Here is a 19272-nt window from a genome sequence, read left to right as displayed (position 1 = left end):
AAATGTCCAGAAATATTTATACAAATGAGGAAGCCCCCAGCTCTATATTTGACATATCTAGGACAATCTAACATCATAACTCTATAAAGATTAACTCTGCCCCAAACCAGCACATGATAAAAACATATGGCACCATGTTAATCAGAATGGGGCTCTCTGGTAACATGCAGAGGTTTGTTACATTTAATGTGTATGAATAAATTATGCCCTTGAACAATATCTGACACCATTTCTATAATTAAGCGCTATTACTGAGACACTATCAAGATTAAAATCACAGTTTATAAAAACATTCCTTACCTGTGGTAACACCTTAAAACTGAATTTCTCTTTAAAAATCTGATTTTCTTTTAATCATTTATACTGCTTGTTTATTTTTCGCACTTTGCTCTGGATAGACAGTAAGGGGCTACTTCACTTCCTCCTCAGTCCCACTTTCACTTTCTAGTTCTCATTCACTAGCACAAGGCTGCCGTGTTTACACTGTAAAAAGAGGGAGTACAGCTGTCCAAATCACTTCCAAAAGCTATTACCACTTTTGGGTAACAAAACCTACACAGGGAGTGAGATTCCATGCTGCAGGAGGCTATGGCAGCTTTAACCCACCATTGTGCCTTACAATATTGGTCTGTACCAAGCCCCCTATTGTAACACAAGGCTTGTCTTCACTGCATTGTTAACTCCCATACTCTTGACGTACTTCACTCCAGCTATTTAGCTCAAGAGCACCCATACTGCAAAGGATAACTAGAGCTATCCTCAGACTACTGCATGCACACTATTGCAGTTCTAGAGTGGAGGTGCTTGTGAGGTGAACTGAGTGGTACCATATCCCTTGTTTCTTAGCACAACACTACAGTGGGTCACAAATTCAATGAGTCAACAACTGTTAATACACCAAAGGCTAATATCACTCTGGGGTGAATTAACAGAATAGTTATATGTAAAATCAAGAAGGTACTTGTCCCACTCTTGGTGCTGATGAGGCCTCAGCTAGAGTACTGTGTCCAATTTTGGGCATCACACAACATAAGTTATAACTTAAATGGAACAAAAGGGGTGTTTAAGATAAACTCTGCCTTCTCCTTACAGAGAATGTGCAATATTCCTTCCTATCATGCCACATAACTGGGGAAGATACCTACGACAGATATCTGGAACAATCCAGAAAGCAGCATGGCAAGTATTGTGGCCAGTTTCAAACTTTTGCACAGGACTGCAAACATTTGCACTGGAGCTTTTTGATCATTTTGCTACTAGTGCTCCCCAATTTGAACTCACTGTGAGCCTCAAGAACACAGACGTTAGGCCTCAGTCTGTTTAGGAAGAGCCCAACACTCCAGTGATCACTGCTGCTGGTACTGTCTTTAAGGCTTCTGATAAGTTTCAGTACTTTGGAAGCATACTGTCCTCCAGCATAAACACTGATGACAATGTAACATCTCAACTAGACAAAGCCAGTGCTGCCTTCAAAGATTGACCAAATACTTGTAGAATGACCATGGTGTTAAACTTCATATGTAGGTAACAATTTTTCAGGCAGTTGTCCTGAATATTCTGCTGTATGGTTTGGAGTCATGGACCATACATCATCGCCATGTTTGGAAACTCATCAGTTCTAAATACACTGCTTTACAAAGATTGCCCATGTCATTTGGTGGGACAAAATTTCTAACATGGAGGTCATTATTCTGTGTGGTTTCATAGGCATGGAAGCAATGCTTATGAACAAAGTTATGCTGTATTGGTCATGTTATGAGGATGAATGATATATGGATACCAAAGATGTTCTTCTATGGCCAGCTTGTTCACAGAAAGTACTCGATTGGTGCTCGGTAAAAGCATTATAAAAATATCTTAAAGGTCAATGTGAAGTCATACAGAATATGTCCTGGTGATCTGGAAATCGTAGCTCAGGACAGATTGTTCTAATGGCAAACTATTGTACAGGCTCTCAAACACTTCGAGAGTCAACATATCTAGACATTACAAGTTAAACAGAATCTTATTTTTCTGCATTCCCACAATAACAGGAAGCATTGGTTATCATATCTCACATTTAGTGTTAACACAATTTGTGACCCCACAACAGCCAAATTGGCTATAAGGGGCAAAACACCATTGTAACAGTTGAATATCTAACACATCTAAGTGAAGTAGGGGCAAACTGTATTTACATAAACACACCGGCTATGTCTAGACTGGCCAGTTTTTTCCGGAAAATCAGCCGCTTTTCCGGAAAAACTTGCCAGCTGTCTACACTGGCCGCTTGAATTTCTGCAAAAGCACTGACTTCCTACTGTAAGAAATCAGTGCTTTTTGCGGAACTACTATGCTGCTCCCATTCGGGCAAAAGTCCCTTTTGAGCAAAAGTTTTGCGCAAAAGGGCCAGTGTAGACATCTGAGATTTGTTTTGCGCAAAAAAGCCCCAATTGCGAAAATGGCTATCGGGACTTTTTTACGGAAAAGCACGTCTAGATTGACGAAGGATGCTTTTCCGCAAAAAGTGTTTTGTGGAAAAGCGTCCGTGACAATCCAGACGCTCTTTTCCGAAAATGCTTTTAACGGAAAACTTTTCCGTTAAAAGCATTTCTGGAAAATCATGCCAGTCTAGACGTAGCCACCCAGGATTTCTTTCCCATTCCAGCTGGCTGTAATGGAAGCATTGATTCAGACCCTGCTTACGTTTGTGACATCTGTAATTGGATTTGTAGATCAAGGATTGGCTTAGTTACTCACCAATGGTGTCGTAGAAAATGAGATCCATCAGCCAACAACTCAGTCTATCCTTCTTCTTTGACAGAAAGTTTATCTGCTTTTGCCCTTCATTCATCCCAAGCCCTGGCCCTAGGCATTCGGTCAGGTGTTTTCACCTTTTTTTCTCCAGCAGTTTAGAATCTCAGGTCTAAATTTTGCAAGCAACTCTGTTTGTGGCTCCAATGTCCATTATAAAGGCTGTGAGTCTCTATGGCGGTGTGCGGGGGTTCACTTATATAGAATAGCTTGCAAGATTGGGGGCCTTTGGATTTCCTTGTCTCGGTTACAGAAGGGAGATCTTATTGTGTTTTCCTCTTATTAAGGTATTTAATTAAAATTTACCACTTCTCCCACTCACTCTCACTCTCTTTCTAGGCCCCAGGAACAAATACATTTTCATTTATTTCATTCTTGTACCACAGATTTATTTTTAAATTTAAAAAATTACAGGATCAAATCATAGCATGTTACATCTGGTGACAAATGTAACATAGGTTCCCAAATAGGTCAATACTGACAAGCAGAATACAATATTGTATTCCGTATAAGAAAGAAGACAAAATATTTGCATTTTTGGTTGCATTAAATATGTGAGCTATGACATATTATTCCTGCTCGTGCTATGTTACATGTATCCATCTCACTGTTCTGTTTTCTCCATCCATGTGTAACATACAAACTATATGGCTTCGTCTAGACTGGCAAGATTTTATGCAAAAGCAGTCGCTTTTGTGCAAAAACTTGCCGCCTGTCTACACTGGCCACAAGTATTTTTCGTAAGAACACTGACGGTCTAATGTATGAAATCAGTGATTCTTGCGCAAATACTCTGACGCTCCCACTCAGGAATAAGCTCTCTTGCACAAGTGTTCTTGCGCAAGAGGCCAGTGTAGACAGGCAGCTAAAACATTTTGTGCAAAAGCAGGCTAAACGGAAAAAAGGCCTACTGGCCACTTGGACGCTCCATACCTGCAGGCAGCTCCTGACTTCCTGGTAACCCGAGACCCCTTAAAGGCAGACGCTGCCTGCAGAGGCCACAAGGCAGAAGCCTTTCTGCTGCCTCTGCAGTGAGCTGTGCCACGTGGCTCCCTGCTGTCCCCAAAAGGCACCAGAGAAGGATGGCAGCTCCGGGGGCGGGGGGAACAGTCACCCGCACCCCCAGCGCAGGAGGCCCCAAGGGGCCGAAAACAGAGGGCCCCATCCTGGTCCCCGGGGGAGCTGGAGGCCCTCCTGAACCTCTGGGAGGAAGAAGAGGCTCTGCATGACACCCGCTCCTGTCGCCGCAATGCGGACATTTTCAATCGCATGGCCCAGGCGCTCGCCCTCCAGGGACATCCAGCCCGGACCCTCAAGCAAGTCCGGGCTAAGGTGAAGGAGCTGCGCCTGGGCTATGTCCAGGCCAGCAAGGGCCAGGAGCCGACACCTGCCCCCACTACCAGCAGCTCCACCGCATCCTGGGCCAGGCACCACCCCAGGGACCATCCGTCCCTGTGGACACCTGCCTGTGCCCCTCCCCCCCCCCTCCCCCCCCCCCCCCCCCGTCACCAGGACCAGAGAGGCAGGGGAATAGGAAGACACCACTAGCGGGTTGGAGGACGAGGCCAGCACCATCACCCTCCAGGTGGAGGCCCCCTCCTGCAGCCCCGATGTCTCCCATGCGTCCTCGGAGGCCGGGGAAGGATCCACTGATGAGTGTTACACTTTGCACTCACAAGGGCGGGGGGGAGCCAGGCACACAGAGGGGGGAGGGGGAGAGCGCGTCACTCAAGGCTGCCTGAGCTGCACGCTGTGTAGTATTAACAGTATGCAGCATATGCAACCAGGCGCAGCCTAGTGACCGAGAGGCATGTGACCACGGCAGGCAGCTCCAGGGCATGCCTGGGACCATGCTGCTCACACACATCCGGCGGGACCAGCGGGGAAGGGTGGATGCCAGCTGGAACCAGCCAGGGCCCCAGGGGGTCAGGCCAGAGCCTGCACCTCCGCAAGGGTGCAGCACGCAGAACGGCACACTGTTCCATGCCTGTCTGTGAGGCACAGCCAGCTGCTCCTGGGAAAACCACAGCATCACAGCCCTGTGAGCGTGTCCCCCACTGAGCCCCTCGCCTGTTCCCGGTGCCTTGGCTGGCCCCCCGAGGGAAGTCCCCACTGCAGCCACACATGTCCCTAGGCTGCCGTGTGTGAGGGCTAACGGGAGGGGGAGGGGGAAAGTGCTCGGTCTGGCCCTAGGGCCACCTGAGTTTTGCTGCAAGGATGGTACACTCCCCAGTCACTCTCCTGGATCCATCCAGGAGACATCCCACGTGATGGGGATCTGAGAGCCCAGACCACATCTGCCAGATGTTCTCCCAGGCACTGTGTGAGGATTCATCTCACTCCCTGTCAAACACCACTGATTAGCCCAAAGCCTCACAGCCTCCCCCGGCAGGGAGTTCCACAGGTTAACACAACACAAGCGCCCTCCCACCCCCCCAAGGGGCCAGGACACAGACCGGTGGTTACAATACATGGAAGAGGACCCTACTCCAGGGGCAGTCCTGTATGCAAACATACAACACGGAGGGGAAGGGGGGGTAACATAGTGGGCCCAAGCCACGCTACTATGGTGTCACCTGGGCTCGGGAGGGAGGGCATGGGGTGTGGGGACAGTGGCCAGGCTGCCTGACTGACCCATCCTTTCTTCTCTTCCCTGCAGCGGGACCAAGCAGAAGCGGGGGAACCCTCCAGCCCTGCGGCAGCACCAGCAGTAGCACCCCCATCCACCCAACTATCAAGGCAGTGGGTCCTGCAGCAGGACCAGCTGCTTTGATGCCATGTGCAGGCTGTTGAACACGTGGGAGAATATGTCCATCAGGGCCTCCTGGATGCGCACCCCGTCGTGGTGCGCCTGGTGGATGGCAGCTGTACGGGGCTGTTCGTAGGCCTGGCCCTCGCCTGCCATCCACGCCGGGAGGAAAGCCTCCATTCTCTGCTCCATGACATTGTGGCGCACGCAGCGTGTGTCCACTACCTCCAGGACATTCCGCTCACTCATCTCCAGACAGGTAAGCAAACAATGGAACCGAGCTTTCAGCCACCCGAAGGCGCACTCGACTTGGTTGTGGGCCCAGTTGAGGCGGTCGTTGTACCGGGACCGGTTCTGGTCCAGCCCCCCCACGTAGGGCCCCATTATCCAGGGAAGCAGGGGGTAGGCCGTGTCTCCCCACAACACACGTGGGCATGGGCACATCCCCAACAGCAAATTCCCTCCAGGGGAAGTAAGTGCCCGCCTCCAGCCTGCCAAACAGGCCGGAGTTGCATAGGATGCAGGCATCATGTGCCCTGCCGGACCAGCCTGCATAAACATCCAGGAAGCTGCCACGGTGGTCCACGAGGGCCTGGAGTACAATTGAGAAGTACCCCTTTCTGTTAATAAAATGGGCCATTGGATGCTCTGGGGCACGGACGGGGATGTGTGTTGCATCCAGGGCTCCCCTGCAGTTGGGGAACCCGAGGGCAGTGAAGCTGGCCACCGTAGCCTCCATGTTGCGCACGCAGATGACTCTCGGGAGCAGGACGTCATTGATGGCATGGACGACCTGCAGAAGGGTGCAGAGATGGATGGGCAATCTGATAAGTCTTCAGAAAAGACCATTATAAATAGGGTCATGATCATCCTGCAGAAGGGTGCAGAGAAACACGGGAACACATCACAAAAGGCAGGGTGAGTGTGTGCTCCCTTGGGGCACCCCCATGACACCCTCTGTCCTCTCTCTCACACACACACACACACACACACACACACACACCAGGACCCCCTCACCCCGCAGCAGGCCTGTGCAAGGGAGAGACGGCACAAACCCCTGAGTGACCCAGCATGGAGTCTTCCCTGCCCCTGGGCATGGAGTGCAGCACCCTCCCCCTACCCCACTCCCCCTGGGACTTACCTCCATCACGACAGCACCGACGATCGATCTGCCCACCCCGAATTGGTGTGCCACTGAGCGGTAGCTGTCCGGGTGGCCAGCTTCCACAGTGCAATGGCGACCCTCTTGTTGACTGGGATGGGTGCCTGCAGCTGGGTGGTGGTTCTCTGGAGCACAGGGGCGAGCCAGGCACATAGCTCCAGGAATGTCTGCTTTTGCATGCGGAAGTTCTGGAGCCATTGCTGGTCGTCCCATTGCCCTAGGACCAGCCAGTCCCACCAGTCAGTACTGGTGTCCAGTATCCACAAGGACCTCTGCACGGTGAGGTGGGGATGCCACAGGGACGCCATGGCCTCCCTGGTGAGGGAGTCCAGAGCGATCTGCACCTCCAGGTCCTGGTGGAGGAGTGCAGCAGCCTGGAGCACCAGCTGCAGGCACTCCAAAATGGCCAGAAGGGGCCAGAGCAGGTACATGGCCACCCCTGGCTCCATGGCACAAAAAACAAGCCAGATCCAAAAAATCAGCCAAAGGCACTAAAAGGCACAAGGCCGTGGTGTCCAAAAAGGCAAAGGGCAACCACAAAAACTGCTATGGCTGTCAGTCCCTGCAAGAGATCCTATAGCACACAGCAGGAGAGAAACAGCTGTCCGGGGAGATCCCTTTAAGCACGTGTCTCAAAGGAGCTCCAGCCCCCGCGCCCGGAAGGACCAGTGTTCTTTCGCCCTCTTCAAAATGGTTCCGGGCTTCTGCTTTTGCGCATAAGCGTCCCGCCAATGTAGACGTACTTTTGTGCAAAAGCGCATCATTCTGACGATGACTCCCGGACCAATCTAGACGCTCTCTTGTGCAAATACTTTTAACGGAAAAACTTTTCCATTAAAAGTATTTGCGCAAAATCATGCCAGTCTAGACGTAGCCTATTTGATTTTGACCTGTGGTGATTGTCAGTGAGCAGATGTTTCAATGAAAACTGTAAAATATCATGGGGCGTACTGTTGTATCGTAACAATGATATTCTATAATTAAGGTTACATCAACATTTCCATGAGAAATCTGTTTTCAGAGCTTTTCTACTTGACCAAATCACACCAAACTTCTAGAGAAACAGAGAGAAGCCAGAGGACAGCAACAAAATTGATAAAAAGTTTGGAAGACCAGAAAAGGTTAAGAAGAGGAATGTTTATTTTAGAGAAAAAAAGATGGATGGGCAATCTGATAAGTCTTCAGAAAAGACCATTATAAATAGTGTCATGATCAACTACTCTCCATGTCCACAAAAGATTGAACAAGAAGTAATCTGCAGCAAGAGAGATTTAGGCCAGATATTAGAAAAAAAACTTTCTAACAGGACTGCTAAGTTCTGGAAGAGGGTCTGAAGGGAGGCTGGGGACTCCACAGCTTTGGAGGTTTCTAAGAACAGGCTAGAACAAACACCTGTTGGGATGGACTAGGTATAAGTATACTGCACCAGAGTGGTCCACTAAATGATAGACTAAATATTCTCTAAACATCCCTTTTAGCTCTGTGTTGCTATGATTCTCAGTGATGCCAAATAGTCGTCCCTTACCCACCCACCCAAATACACCAATTGTTCTACCTGTTCTATTTTCTCCACTTTATTGCTCAAAAAGTTTGCCAGGTGATGTTGCAAGTTGGGCTGCACACACCATAGAACATCTTTGCATGTTATTTTTGTTAGGGTTAACTTCTTCCTCAGCACTATTGTAGCAATGGGAGCAGAGAGGGTCTTCTTCGGGCTATTCAGAAATGTGCATCATCCCCATTCTGACCGTCAGAATTGGCTTTATTAAGGTCATTTCTAATATCTTTTTCCTACTCTGATGTTGCTCAGCAAAGCACCAGCCATAGATCAAATCACTGAGTTCAGCTGCAACAATACTTCTTTGTCATCCCTAATAGTCATTGCTACCTGCACAACTGCCTCTGGCTAGCTGAAACGTACTCACATAAAGATTCTGTAATGTGCTTTGCTGCTAAAGATCACCAGACAATGCTGAGGAAGAGGATATAGACAAAATATAACGTAAATGACCTCTACCGTGTAATAGTATTGTGTACAGTATAGATAAGGGGCAGCTATACTGTAGGGGCCAGATTATAGACTAGGCAAGCCACCTAAGCCCCAGTGTATTGTGGGACTATTGCAGCTGTGGACTCATTGCTTACATGTTTCCTGTCCACACTGGCACTGCACCAGTGGAGACAACATATCCTTACATTTTTGGGAGTAGTTTTGTGTGTGGATACATGCTGTATTGAAGACATGCTTAGATGGACATAAACTGGTTAGTATGTGCTAATTCTAATTCTCTAGATTACACAAGGCCTAGGGTCTAAATCTGCAGTTCTTGTACAATGCAAATTCCCATTGACTCAAGAAGGAGTTTAGGGTGCACAAGAAAGACAGGCCGAGGCACAAGAATTACTTCAAGAGAGAGTGTGACACTTCAACTTGCTCTCAAAAAGATGACCATCAATGTTCTAAAGGAAATATACCATTGATAATTGTGTTGCTTTCCTAGTCCTGCTCTTGCAGTCCTTTCCTGGCCAGAAATTGCTAATCAGATCAAATTGTAGTGAATTATCTACAGTAAATACACTGTGATATTTCTGACAAACTGCTATCCAATTAGAGCTATAGCCTGATCTTCCAAACTGATCAAAGGGTGGGTATATAACTGAGTTCTTACACAAAGAGAAACTGTTTTAGTTTTTGGCATTAGTAGCCACTTTTCTTGGTGAAAAAAAGTGTTAAATTTTAGTGTCTCCCTTCTTCCAAAACACATTTTTTTTAAAAAGCCACAGCAATTAATGTCCATCAGCACATAAGACTGGCTCATTTAACAGCACATATTTATTTTATTTTATTTCTTCTCCTATAAATGATTTAAACTAAAACATAAATAGGTAGACTACATCAAAAGTAAAATAAATAGATCATTGCAGCCGATGAAAGCCAGGAAAATAAGATGGAGCCTAACCTTGCAGTCCTTTGTAGTACCGTACCAATGCCTCTTCAGTTTTTACAGTGGCAGCTTCTGGAGATTTTTTTTCTTTGTGAGCTCCGATGTCAGTAACTTGACTAAAAATGGGAGTAAAAGGCTAGCTATGCCTAAACGCTCCCTTTGCTCTGCCCACGCCCCCTTGGAAAAATAGCAAGGAAAAGAAGTCACATAGCTTTCACTCTCTTTCCCTCTCTCTGCAGCCAGAAGATCACCAAATAAATTGTGATTAATTTTTAAGAATAGAACTGTTTGTTTGATCCAGGTGGATAAAAGATGCAGTGCTGCCTATAGCACTTGCTACTTGGGGATTTCCCACACAAAACACGTTTAAAAATTGAAAAGCTTTGTTGTGTCCGCCCAGAATGTTTCAGATTGGTTTTTTTCCCTTCTGTTTTTAAAACAGAGCAGAGACTGACTCCATCCTGCACTTTGAGGGCATCTCAGTTTCACACCAGACTAAAGAATAGCCTTTACTGTAAAATCTGTATGAAAGACTGGTAAGGAAAAGAAACATCACAGTATCAATCTCTCACCAATCAGGAATAGAAATGAGATTTAAAGGCTAGACTATAGACTAATTCAGGAGTTCTGGGGACTGTTTCTGGTTTGCCACTGGCTTTCTTTGGGTGCATCTACACTGCATCTGGAGGTCAAAATAAGCTACGCAATTTGAGCTCCGCAAATTGCATAGCTTATTTCAAGTCAATTTCTAAATAACTTATTTTGAAATTTGGTGTTGTCTACACAGCACTTATTTTGAAATAATCCACTATTCTGAAATGTTCCTTACTCCTCATGGAATGAGGTTTACAGGGATGTTGGAATAGTGAGCCTGTTATATTTAAAAAAAAATGGGCTTGCTGTGAAGATGTGGAATAGCTATTTCAGGGTACCTCTGGTATTCCAAAATAGTGCTGCAGTGTACACATAGCCTTTGTGAGCTAGTAGTATCCTTTCTGTACCTCTACCTAGCCTTAAATTAGTGACAGTGACTCCAAGGCCCTTGTTCTGAGACTTAATTCACTAAATAACTGATGTTATTTTGAAATAACAATACAAACATCTACACGGCCATTCCATTATTTCAAAGTAATTTTGAAATAATGGATAGCTTATTTTGAAACCTGTAATTCTCATTCCACAAGGAATAACGTTTATTCCGAAATAGCTATTTCGGAATAGCAGTAGTGTGGATGCTCCACTGCTGCTATTTCAAAATAGCTCCTCCCCAGGGCCTTTCAAAGTAATTACTCCCCAGTGCCTCCTGGGGCTCTAAATCGAGGTAGCACATCCACATTAGGGAAGCCTGCCTTGGACTAATTTTGAGGCTTCCCTGTAGTGTAGATGTGCTATTTCAGAAAAAAATTCTGAAATAGCTTGTTTTGAAATAAGTGTGCTGTGTAGACGTACCCTGATATGTGTAGAACACTTTTAAATCCTTGGGAAAAATCTAGTGTAGAAATGCAAAGTATTATCTGCACCAAAAGTTTATACATAGATTTTATATTTGGGAGAAATACTGAAATAAGAATTCATTTGATTTTTTTCTTAAAGCTATTTTGCTTTTGTTAAGGAATCAGAGAAGTATAGGACTGGGAGGGACTTCAAGAGTCCAGTTCCCTTCACTCGAGGAAGACTAAATATTATCATGCCTTACAAGTGATTGTCTAATTTGCTTAGTTATTAGCATTTGCTTAGCTTATTTAATTGTGTTATCATAAGATATTAATTTTAAGGTACTTGTTTGGAACAAATGTTTGTCTATAATTATACAGTATTATGTATATTTGATTTGACACTTCGAAAGTGGCTAAATATAATTTCTGCAGTAAGATCTCAGGGCCCAGTGCAGAAACTTATGATACATTGCTGTTTGATTTTCATCACAGGAAAAGTTATCATTCAACACTGTACAGTTTTTGATCCAAGATAAATATTTTCTCTCTCACCCAATGAATTAATAGCTTCTTTAGTAGCTTCTCATGCAGGACCTTGTCAAAGGCCTTTTGGAAGTCTAAATAAATTATGCCAACTGATTCTCCTTTATCCAGTACTTTACTGACACATTCAAAGAACTTGAAGAGATTAGGAGAGACATTGTTTTCTTTGGAGAAATATTGTGATGTTCCAGATGTCTTGTCGTTTTATTTTTAATTATTGTTTCGACCTATTTGCTACAACTAGACGTAAGGCTTACGGGGTTGTAATTCCCCAAATCACACATCTAAACACTTTTTAAAAAATTAGGTACAAGATTTGACATCCTCCAGCCCTCTAGGTCAGTGTCTAATTTTAATGAGAGGATGCATATTTGTTAGCAGCTCAGTTACTTCAAACATATCCTCCTTCAGAACTCTTGGATGTATACAACTGGGCTTGGTGATATTGCTTTTTAACTGATTTATTTGCTCTGGCATGTCTTCGCCTTCGTCTCTGAGTGCTCCATCTTTAATACCAGAAAAGAGGAGGTCCACGGTAGGAATTTGCACAATGTTCTGGGGCAGTGAAGACTGACGCAAAGAAATCATTCAGCAATGTCTTTATCTTCTTTAACTGATCCTGTTAGCTACTGGTGATCCAGCAAACCACTGATTCATAGGTACAACCAGCCTGTGGATGTAGAAACCAGCACAGAAATCCAGTCCCGGTCCTAGTGTGTCAATACAGTGTGCTGATAACAAGATCATTTGTATCATGCTAGCCCCATTGCATGCATTTTTAATCTTGTCCGCACTAACCCTTTTTAAAAATAATTTCTCTCTCGTGTTACTATCCGCACAACTCCACCTTTTCTAGTAACAATGGGATCACTAGTATAGACAAATCACTAGCGGCCCAGGACATCTACTAGCCTACAGCTAGTTCTCCTGCCATTCCTATCAAAAGAGAACTGAATCTGTTGTAGCACTTTATATCTCATTGTTAATCAACTGTATGAAGCCAGAATAATTATAATAATAAGTATATGTAAATTACACATCTTTAAAATAATGTAATTGTTTGGGGAATTTTCTCTGTTGGCTGTTTCTGAGCTGAGTCCATGTTTGGTTTGTTTCAGCCCAGGGGAGATAGTGAAGGATAAGGCAAACACCTTTGTACAATAAAGTATGATGCTGGGAACAGGGGCGGAGGGGCAAATTCTACACTGATTTACATTTTATGTGACACCATTGAAGTCATTGAGGGTTTCTAAAGGTGTTCACTCCCAAAGGGAAGGTTGGGTGTAAATCAGAGCAAAATTTGGCCCAATGAGACCCATCACAATTGCAGGACTATTTTGAATACATGATATCACCCTTTAATGTCCCTGTTGGAACCCGGCTCATTTTAAAAGCTTCATGTAAACAGAACACAAAGCGCGACTGGATATACCTTTCAAAGTGAACTATAACAGCAGCCTTACTATTAATTCAAATGCTTAATTTTAAAGCATCAGGAGAACTAGGGAGCAAGAACATGTGTCTGGTTAAACCCTCAGATAGAAGGGTGTCTCTATTAGGCTTTAACATTTTGGTTCAGTGTGCAGGTGTGGTGGGTCACTTATGTTCAGCTCCACTTGGATTTAGCCAGTGCACTGTAAATAATTCAGCTTGACAAGATTTTCCTTTCAGTTTGTCTCATTACTAACCTCTTTCCCCCCCTTCTTTACAACAGCCACCCTTGCTTACATCATTGTCGTTGGATTTAAATAGCTATACATACCATATTTCTCCTAGATACAAAACACCTGATTGGCCATTACAGCAGCTAGGCTCTACCTACCAAAAGGGATAAACCAGCATCTTTTACCCAATAGCAGCACTGCCTCTGCTGTTGCTAGAGTCCAATGACATCTCTGTCACTAAGGGAGGGAAATACACAGAGGCATAAAAGCTCTGTCATGTGTATTATAATATTTCATGCCATGTCGGTGAATTATTTTATGCTGATCTCAATATAATTTTAAATGTACATTTAAAAGATCGTGGATTGATTCTTTGTGTTCATTTTCTCTGTTCATCAGATAACAGGACTTAATGGCTAGCTATGTGATGTACGAATGTCTGTTTGGGAAAAAAACATTTGCAGTAAAGAGTTCAAACTACAGTTTTCTCCTTTGTTTTAAGGGCTATAGTAGTCACATCCTCGGGGCAGTGAAATGTAGCATAAATATCAAGATGAACGTAGCTGCACTGTATTTTTCTTCATGGAGTTTTTGTAAAAAATTACTAATGACTTATGGGTTAACCAGCCACCTTAGAGTTAATAACCAGACCTTGTGATTTGTATAGAAAGAGATGAAAATATGTATAATAATAGTAAGAAAATAAGAAGGGATAAATGTATTGTACATCCTACTATAATCCTTGGATTTTTGTGAAACAAGCAAAGGGTCCAGAATCCAAATTACTGTGTGATAAGTTGAAATGGACTGTGCTGCTGTTGCCTGAAAATCTCAATCATCATTCTTCAAAGAAAAAGCTTAGCTACCTATAAGAAGCCAAAGTGCAACAAATTTTTAATTCTAAATGACAGAGTCCTTTGATTTCCTATTCAGCAATGCTAGACTTTACAAGGTACAGTACCTCGCAGATGGATTGCATGAGAGCAACAACTCAAGTATAAATGTAAATGCCACTTTGCAGATATATCATACAAAAGTGAAAGCATGAATATTATACAGAGCATAGGGAATCAGAGGTACAATTTAATAATATTTTCTTCTTTTTCTCAAGTGCGTGTGTATATGAGAGAGAGTGAGAGAGAAATACACAGCACTCAGAACAAAACCTACTTGTGGAAGCTTTCTCATACAATTATATCTATTACCTCATTCCTTCCTTTTTCTATCCTGGGCTGTTCTTGATATGTTTAAAAACTACGTAAAGTCATGTAATCTTTTGAAATGGATATAAATCCATTAAGATCTAGCCTGAGACAATCTAGCTCATTTAACTGGCAATCCGAGTCAAGTCTCCAGACTTAAGAGAACGTATTAACCTGCTTTACCACCAAAGCATAATTACATTATTTAGCACATTTCCATATAGTTATTATTTACTATCTAACACCTTTCAACTTTTTCTAAATTGTGTTTCTTGTGTTTTCCTTTTTTAGATAATACAAAAAAGTGCTGTAACACATTATTTAAAATATTAAAAACACTGAAATGATCTTGGTGAGACCAGAAGTGAATGTATGTGTGAAAAGTGTGGTCAGAGTACAAAACTGGGTTGAGAAATTTCTGGGTTCTCAGCTCAGCTGCTGGTTTCTTCTGAGGGCTATGGCAAGTCACAATCTTTTTGCCTCCATTTCTCTACCTACTTCTTAAGAATAAAGACTATGTCATAGAGTACTGTGAAGATTAAACTTTTTTTTAGAAGGGATCTGGAAAAATCCAAACTTGTGTTGATACATCTTCTGTTTCTGTATGACATACTGAATGAAGTATTTCTTTATGAATGTAATACAACAATTCTGACTTTTCAGGGGTGTTAGGTTTATTTTCCCTTTTTCTGTTGGAGGATTTCTAAAATAATTCAGAAATAAGTACTGGGAGTATCCTCAGTCCCTAATTGATTATACAAAGCCCTGTGAATGTATGTCCAGTTTTCCTTTGCCTTGAATCTTGTGTTATTTCTTGCCCCATAGGAGCCTATAAAACACCTCCAGAATGTAATAGTATATTTACACCCATTTTGAAATGGTATAAATGTCAATACATTTTTTTAAAAATATCACTTTAGGGCCATAATCTTCTATTAAAAAAACTTTTCTCCAGATGGTTTTAGGTAAACAGATGCTGAGCAAAGATACTGGTCCAGAGCCTCTGCTAGTGTAAATCTGCATAAACTGCATTGATTTCAGTACAACACTGCTAATTTAGATCCAGCATAAGGAATTTTAGACAGTTTGAAAAGGGGAGTGATTTTTATTCAGTCATATTGCACCCATCTTTGTTATTTTCAGTGTCATAATTGTACTACTTCTCCAATCACTCAGACATGACCTGAATTTCTAATGTAAGAAATAATCAGCCACCTTAAAAAAATTATACATCATGAAAAAAAACAGGAAAAAAAAAGAAGATATAAATTGAAGGGTTTTTTTTTTCCTTTCTAGGTCAATTTAGATTAATTTCTTTATACCGGTATTTTATAATCGGAAATTGGGGGTGGGAAAGGAGTGGAGATTCTCAGACAGTGGAAACAGAAAATAGTCAGAGTGCCACCACCTTTTTGGACTTTGAGAAAAACCGATTCATAAAAAATATCTTCATTCCGGTTATTCTTCTTGTCCAATAGCACCAAGAATGAACCACCATTTCTAGCTATTCCTCCATGGAACTCTTGACCTCTCAATATACTAGCTCAACAGTAGTTTTCTCTTTGCAGGAATGTGAACCAGAAAAATCTGATCTAGGTAGTCTCGGCTATCATCAATTCAAATTATTTGACCATGTCTTAGATATTACCTACTACAAAAGTATGAATAACGTAACATGTGGATTTAGTATGGTTCTGAACATGAGCCATACATGTCAAAAATGTAATACACAAAAAGATGACAAATAAAATATTCTGAAATTATAAGTAAATAATAATATTCCTAGATTATTCAAAACACTATTACCATAAACAATATAAAATATTTATGTAATAACAAATTTAAGACCAAGTGTGGGTTCCATATCTTCTTTAATGTCTCAGATTGCCCTCTGAATTGATACATAATACATCACGAGGGAATGTATACTTTCATTCCCTTCAAATCACTTTGATATGAATGGTACTAAGTCCTTTCTCCAATTATTTTAATTTCTCAGTTTTACAAGTCCTTGGTACTGATAGTTGCTCTCAGCTCTATTATATGATTTTCATGATAACTAAAATAAAAGAACGATACTCTTGCAGTTAAATTCATTGTATATTTGGAGTTTACAGTGTATCTGCTATTTGTGTTTCACTCTTTATCAATTCCAGACTATTATAAAAACAGCTTTTATCTTTTCCTCTAACAATTCCCATACATTCTTCCAAGTCACAAATGTTTCCCACTCTCCAAGAAAAAAAAACTAAACACAGTTGTTATATTTAAAAGCATATGTATACAGCCACAAAGATGACATAGGCCAAAAACAGAAGAGAGATGATGAAAAATAAAAAAGTCACAAAATAGTGAATTATTATTTATGGGGATAAAAATCCATCATGAGTCATCAAACAAAATGTAGTAATCATTATCATCATAACCCTTCTCAGGCCTTAGATTATAAAATCTAGATTATACACTATGAGTACTATTGAATGCAGTTCAAAATAACATGATAAAGGAGGGCTGGTCTTTTTTAAAGATGTGTAATTTAACATTCGTTCATTTGGAAAGAAAGTGAAATTTTCCATGTCCCGTCATAAAAAGATGAAATTGATCAGAGGAATGCCAACCTAATAATTTGAAAAGTTGTGCTTGAGATTTACTTCCTTATTTTTTCTACATAACAATCATTTACTGACTTTAATAGCATAACAATGTAGCTAATTATTGTTGCATTAATATAGTATTTTTCAAACAATCTATTTTTTTTTAACAGAGCTTCAATTATGAAAGCTCTGATGTAGGAATATATTGAATTTGGTACTTTGGAAACATAGGACTAAATTCTGCTCTCATTTACATGTGTATGTATCCAGGAAGAGGATTTGATTCGTATTCTTTTAACAGATTTCCAACTTCACAATTGTCTACCGTCTTTTAACCTTTCAGTACACTGAAAGTTTTGGGTTTTTGTTTTATTTTTTTTAAAATGACTTGTCCCTTCTATCAACTTTTAATTTAAAAGGCTTGACTGTGTTCAGTCTAGATTTTGGATGAGTTCATGGTTCCTTTTCCAAGTATTGGTGTCTGTTGTTTAGTAATTGCACTGTATTGTAGTGCACCAAAGAAGCTGTTATCCAATGAAAGATTAAACAGGACTGACCATAATGACTGAGAAAAGCCATTTGTCACAGATGTTCATACAGTTCCACATTCTGTTCTTAAGTATCTCTACATGATAAAAGGAAGAGGTAATCAATGTTTGACATGGAATGTTTGATCAAAGGGGAGTAAACAGTTCAGGTTCAGACTAGTTTGATAGTATAGTAAAAGCTCTGTTATACAGAACTCAGCTGAACAGAAAGCTCAATTAACCAGAATTTCTGATATTTCCCAATACAAATCTTCAGTCTAGTAACTGAGACTAGTATACTGCCCAGAATGTTATGCAATTGCACATTCTGCACTCTACTTTTATGCAAAAGTGGCAGAAGGCAAACAAGCAAGTTGAAACCAGGGATTTATTCAAAAAAGAAGCGTTCAGGGTATGTCATGGGATCATTACAAATTCAGCCCAATCTCCTGCACCTTCTAAATCTACAATAATTGGTTTGATAATGATGATCCTAAGGTAGTACAAAATCCTGAAGTGCCTTCTGAATCATCAAAGAAAGGTTAAATTATGTTCAGTATAGGGTTGTTAAAGCATAAACAGTATAAAGGGTTAACCGATAAACCTGGACTCTTCGGTTAACTTTCATGGTTACATGCAGGCTCCTGGTACTCATGGAAAGCCGACTTAAAAGCCAACTCGCAGCATTCACCGGCTCCTAGAGAGCTGCCCACTTCCCTGTGCTGCTGCCTCTGATATAAAGGCAGCACAAGGGTGGGGGCAGGCAGGAGCTAATACACAGAGGGAGCTGGCTTAAAAGCTGGTTCCCTATGTGCACTAGTTCCTGGAGAACTGACTGCCATCCATCTTTGTGCTGCCTCTGTATCAGTGCTGCTGCTTCAGGTACACAGTTACTTAATTGTACGCATTTTAACATGCCTAGTTTAGTATAGTTTTAGTGTTCAGTGTACTTTAGAGTTCTGGGTGTACCATAGTGATATGTAGTGTCATAAGATAACCTATTGTATAGAAAACTTTTACCTGTATGCCCCTAAATGCTTCAAGAAATCAACTGCTCCACAGTGCACTATTTTATACTTTATTCATTTTATAGTATTCTAATTCTTTGAGAATTGGTATTCTATTGGTAAAGTGTAACTCTCAGTTAACCCAAATGTTTGATTAACCAGCATCCCCCCATTCTTCCAACATGCCACATAACAGCTTTTACTATATTTTTCTGGATAATTGTATATGAGTGGTTGGACACGAGTGTAAAGTGCTAGTGCTGTAGTATCTCAAACATGTTGAAAAGCCTCAGAGGGGTTGCCATGTTAGTCTGTTTCTGCAAAAACAACAAGTAGTACTGTGGCACCTTAGAGACTAACAGCTTTATTAGGGCATAAACTTTTGTGGGAAAAGCCCACTTCATGCCCTAATAAATCTGTTATTCTCTAAGGTACCAGAGGATTCTTCAAATATGTTGCTTCATTGTAAAGAGTTATGAAGATAGGAACTAAATTACTATAAACCAGAGTACATTTTGCTATATTTTTGCTCTCTTAACCCTGTGACGGGGAGTCCTCGCCCCATTCCTTCTCCGCGGCTGGGGAAGCACTGGGCGGCTGCTGCGACGGGGAGGCTCACCCGTGCGCCGCCTGTTCCCACGCTGCTCAGC

The 19272-nt window shown here is 42.1% G+C and overlaps 1 protein-coding gene across 2 annotated transcripts in view; it reads right to left on the bottom strand.

The window, feature by feature from the left end:
- ARMC2 (armadillo repeat containing 2) overlaps positions 1 to 452 on the bottom strand; it is a 110468-nt gene extending 110016 nt beyond the window's left edge. The window contains exon 1 of one of the 2 annotated variants that reach the window (XM_025184720.2): positions 301 to 452. The gene's annotated coding sequence lies outside the window, so the exon portion shown is untranslated. The remainder of the gene's footprint in view (positions 1 to 300) is intronic. The other variant, XM_075923085.1, reaches the window with a different exon arrangement.
- Positions 453 to 19272: the final 18820 nt, after the last annotated feature.

The sequence above is a fragment of the Pelodiscus sinensis genome, chromosome 3 (assembly GCF_049634645.1).
Source record: "Pelodiscus sinensis isolate JC-2024 chromosome 3, ASM4963464v1, whole genome shotgun sequence".
Taxonomy (NCBI): domain Eukaryota; kingdom Metazoa; phylum Chordata; order Testudines; family Trionychidae; genus Pelodiscus; species Pelodiscus sinensis.
This window is presented reverse-complemented; position numbering and strand designations above follow the sequence as displayed.